Source organism: Megalopta genalis, unplaced genomic scaffold (genome assembly GCF_051020955.1).
Source record: "Megalopta genalis isolate 19385.01 unplaced genomic scaffold, iyMegGena1_principal scaffold0075, whole genome shotgun sequence".
Taxonomy (NCBI): domain Eukaryota; kingdom Metazoa; phylum Arthropoda; class Insecta; order Hymenoptera; family Halictidae; genus Megalopta; species Megalopta genalis.
Window position 1 is genome coordinate 577501 of NW_027476144.1, and position 5000 is coordinate 582500.

Genomic DNA, 5000 nt, shown 5'->3' on the forward strand with positions numbered 1-5000 from the left:
AACCGCGGCTCCCCCTCGCCTGGCCGGCCACCAGGATGGAATGGCGGTGGCCGGCCACGTCCCGGGGGGGAGATTTATACTCCCCCCATGAATCATCTTGCTTCAGCGGTGCGGGGGACCGCACCCCACACCGCCTCGTCCTCCCAATATGAGGAGGACAGCTTCAGTTGGGGGGGGGTGGCGGGCGGCGGGCAATTAAACCAGTAATCTGGTACACCCGCCGCCCGCCTATTCTCATCTGCTCGGGGGGGGGGGGGCTCTAGGCGTGGGCGCACACGCCGCACCCCCCGCTCACGGCGACCCCGCTCGGCAGCCTCCTTCTGCAGCATCACCTCTTCGCAGAAGGTGATGGCTGCCGCCCATTTTCTTGGGCTCTCCAGCATGGCCCCAACTAAGCTGGAGAGAGCGAGGTCGCGACCAACTTCCCGTCTTAGGACTCGGCGCAGCACTGAAAAGGCGGGGCATACCTCCAGTGTATGCTGCGCCGAGTCCTCCTCCGCGCCACAGTTTTGGCACACCGTCGTCGCTTCCCGACCGATGCGACACAGGTACACACCGAAGCAGCCATGCCCGGTGAACACCTGCGTCGCACGGTAGGTTAGCCTGCCAAACCGCCTCTCCCGCCACGAGGTGAAGTGTGGCAGGAGAGCCCCAGGGACGCGCTCGCCGGCATGGGAACAAAGCTCCGCATGCCATCTGGCGAGCGCAAGTCCCCGAGCCTGGAGCTCGAAGCACTGGACCGCCTCCTGCTCCGGCTGGTCCCCCCGAGCCCGGCCAGCGATGCATATGCGCCTATAAACATAGGCGCGCATCGCCGCCTGCAGCTCGAAGGGAATTTCTCCCGCCAGAGCAAGCGCCGCCACGGTAGACGTGGTGCGGTAACCCCGTATGAGGCGAAGGGCCATTTGCCTCTGAAGCCGGCGCAACAACGAGGTGATGCGCCGGCTTGCCCTCGCGGACGGCGCCCAGATCGGGGCGCCGTACAAGGCCATGGACCGCACCACGCCTAAGTATAGGCGACGCACCATGTTATCCGGTCCCCCGAGATTGGGCAACAGGCGGCCGAGCGAGGCCGCCGCCCTCTCAACCCGGGGGACGAGGCGGCCGAAATGCGCCCCGAATCTCCAGTGGCTGTCGAGGATCAGTCCGAGATACTTGATCTCGGACTTCAACTCGACGCAGGCTCCTCCAACCCAGATCCACGATCCGGCCGGTGGCCGCGACCGAGGCCGTCCAAACCAGACGGCCTCGGCCTTCTCCGGGGCCATCTTCAGCCCCAGATCGTGGATCTTCGCGACGACGGCTGCCACCGCAACCTCCGCTCGTCGGATGGTCCTCTCGAAGGTGTCACCGACGGTGACCACCAACGTGTCGTCCGCATAGCAGACAAGGGTGGCACCGTCGGGCAGGGAGGCCTTCTCCAGGACTGCGTTATATCCCAGGTCCCACAGGAGTGGTCCTAACACGGACCCCTGTGGGACCCCGCAGTACACTTCCCTCCGTATCGTCCCGTACCGGCCCGGGTATTCCACCCACCTGTCCCGCAGGTAGGCCCCGATCACCCGCCTCAGATAGGGAGGCACCTGGTGTTCAACCAGGGCCTCCCTAATGGCGGACCAGGGCAGGGTGTTAAACGCGTTGACGATGTCGATCGACACCGCCAAGCACACCCCGCCCCGTGCCACGGCATTGTCCGAGAGGGACTTTAGACGGTCGATTGTGTCGACCGTCGATCGCCCCTCCCGGAAGCCGAACTGGCAGTTCGCCAGATCGGGATATTATTACTTAACTTGAAGTATTTGTACGTTTTAGCTGGGACGTACATTTATCTTACAAGATGTTAATAGCGAGACTCTTGAAGATGAAATTATCTTGTGATTTTATGAAGGCAAAGATAGAAACGTACGAAGCTGGCGAACGTCGAAAAATGTGATTTTATGATAGAACAAAAATATAATACGTACGTTTTTGGGCGTACGGTAATATCTGTATGATAGAAAAATGAAAGAAATTGAGCGTTAAAGAAGATATGTTACAAGCGCGGAATGTGGCAAAACTTGTACATATTTGAAAGAGAAAAGTGGTGTGTCGACCTGACATATATATATGAAACAGGCGACGATGGAAAAGGATTTAAATTTTGTCCATTTTATATATACATATTGTATAGTTCCCTGGTTGATCCTGCCAGTAGTCATATGCTTGTCTCAAAGATTAAGCCATGCATGTCTCAGTACATGCCGTATTAAGGTGAAACCGCGAATGGCTCATTAAATCAGTTATGGTTTCTTAGATCGTACTAAAATTTACTTGGATAACTGTGGTAATTCTAGAGCTAATACATGCAAAACAGAGTTCCGACCAGAGATGGTAGGAACGCTTTTATTAGATCAAAACCAATCGGTGGCGGGTGTTTACACTCGTCCATCGTTTGCTTTGGTGACTCTGAATAACTTTGTGCTGATCGCATGGTCTTATAGCACCGGCGACGCATCTTTCAAATGTCTGCCTTATCAACTGTCGATGGTAGGTTCTGCGCCTACCATGGTTGTAACGGGTAACGGGGAATCAGGGTTCGATTCCGGAGAGGGAGCCTGAGAAACGGCTACCACATCCAAGGAAGGCAGCAGGCGCGCAAATTACCCACTCCCGGCACGGGGAGGTAGTGACGAAAAATAACGATACGGGACTCATCCGAGGCCCCGTAATCGGAATGAGTACACTTTAAATCCTTTAACGAGGATCCATTGGAGGGCAAGTCTGGTGCCAGCAGCCGCGGTAATTCCAGCTCCAATAGCGTATATTAAAGTTGTTGCGGTTAAAAAGCTCGTAGTTGAATCTGTGTGTCACAGTGTCGGTTCATCGCTCGCGGTGTTTAACTGGCATTATGTGGTACGTCCTACCGGTGGGCTTTGCTCTTCACGGGGCGGTCCAACTAATATCCCATCGCGGTGCTCTTCACTGAGTGTCGAGGTGGGCCGGTACGTTTACTTTGAACAAATTAGAGTGCTCAAAGCAGGCTACCTTCGCCTGAATACTGTGTGCATGGAATAATGGAATAGGACCTCGGTTCTATTTTGTTGGTTTTCGGAACCCCGAGGTAATGATTAATAGGGACAGATGGGGGCATTCGTATTGCGACGTTAGAGGTGAAATTCTTGGATCGTCGCAAGACGGACAGAAGCGAAAGCATTTGCCAAAAATGTTTTCATTAATCAAGAACGAAAGTTAGAGGTTCGAAGGCGATCAGATACCGCCCTAGTTCTAACCATAAACGATGCCAGCTAGCGATCCGCCGAAGTTCCTACGATGACTCGGCGGGCAGCTTCCGGGAAACCAAAGCTTTTGGGTTCCGGGGGAAGTATGGTTGCAAAGCTGAAACTTAAAGGAATTGACGGAAGGGCACCACCAGGAGTGGAGCCTGCGGCTTAATTTGACTCAACACGGGAAACCTCACCAGGCCCGGACACCGGAAGGATTGACAGATTGATAGCTCTTTCTTGATTCGATGGGTGGTGGTGCATGGCCGTTCTTAGTTGGTGGAGCGATTTGTCTGGTTAATTCCGATAACGAACGAGACTCTAGCCTGCTAAATAGACGTAATTATGGTATCTCGAAGGCTCTCGGCTTCTGCCGGCGGGGTTTTTACTACCAACGTACAAACAAATCTTCTTAGAGGGACAGGCGGCTTCTAGCCGCACGAGATTGAGCAATAACAGGTCTGTGATGCCCTTAGATGTTCTGGGCCGCACGCGCGCTACACTGAAGGAATCAGCGTGTGTTCCCTGGCCGAAAGGCCCGGGTAACCCGCTGAACCTCCTTCGTGCTAGGGATTGGGGCTTGCAATTATTCCCCATGAACGAGGAATTCCCAGTAAGCGCGAGTCATAAGCTCGCGTTGATTACGTCCCTGCCCTTTGTACACACCGCCCGTCGCTACTACCGATTGAATGATTTAGTGAGGTCTTCGGACTGGTGCGCGGCAATGTTTCGGCATTGCCGATGATGCCGGGAAGATGACCAAACTTGATTATTTAGAGGAAGTAAAAGTCGTAGCAAGGTTTCCGTAGGTGAACCTGCGGAAGGATCATTACAATGTTCCAATATATCTCAAAGAGAGAGGAGAGGAGGAGAGAAAATGAATTCGATTAGTTTGTGGATAAGAATTCATATAAAAAAAAAAGATATTGTTGAGCCCGCCAGATCATTCGTGCGTGATTTACACGGCCAGACGTGTGTACTACACGTATTAGGCCTTTGATCTGCGTTGCGTAGGCCACAACAAATCTTTCAAAGAGAGAGAGATATATGTGTTGTTGGGGTTTGTGATTATGAAGGTGCCCCAACGCACAAAAATATATAAAAATGTACAAAGTTGGGATGTGGTGTGGTGGAGAAGAGTTGGGCTCGACCAGATCATTCGTGCGTGATTTACACGGCAGACGTGTGTACTACACGTATTAGGCCTTTGATCTGCGTTGCGTAGGCCATCTTCCTTCCAAGACACACACGTGTTGGGGTTTATGTGATTTTATGATAGTGCCCCAACACGGAAAAATAAGCGTACGAGAAGAGTTGGGCCCGACCAGATCATTCGTGCGTGATTTATACACGGCCAGACGCGTATTATATTACACGTATTAGGCCTTTGATCTGCGTTGCGTAGGCCATCTTCTCGATAGAGAGAAAGCCAATGTATTCTTTTTTCTTTCTTTACACACACACACACACAGTTGTAGTAGGACAGGGAGGGATGCGAGCGTGCTAATCACGCTTCCTCAAGTCTTCGCTGTGGTGTAAAAAAAAAAGAAAAAAAGGAATCGTTGGGAAAGTCCAAAGGACGAAAATATCGGGCAGTCTGAAGATAACTTAATGCTCGTTTACATTGATATCAAGAGAGACCGGCTTGTGTAGCTCGTTTCAATGCTGTGTCGTTGTCATTGACACCCTACTCTGTTGCGCGCTAGTGGCAGCATGAGCGTGGGACGTATATATATATGA

General features: G+C 52.6%; 1 non-coding gene across 1 annotated transcript; it reads left to right on the forward strand.

The window, feature by feature from the left end:
- The first annotated feature begins 2171 nt into the window (after window positions 1–2171).
- On the forward strand, window positions 2172–4092 carry LOC143261968 (small subunit ribosomal RNA). Its single transcript, XR_013035957.1, has one exon. It is a non-coding gene; the product is annotated as a small subunit ribosomal RNA (ribosomal RNA).
- The last annotated feature ends 908 nt before the right edge of the window (window positions 4093–5000 follow it).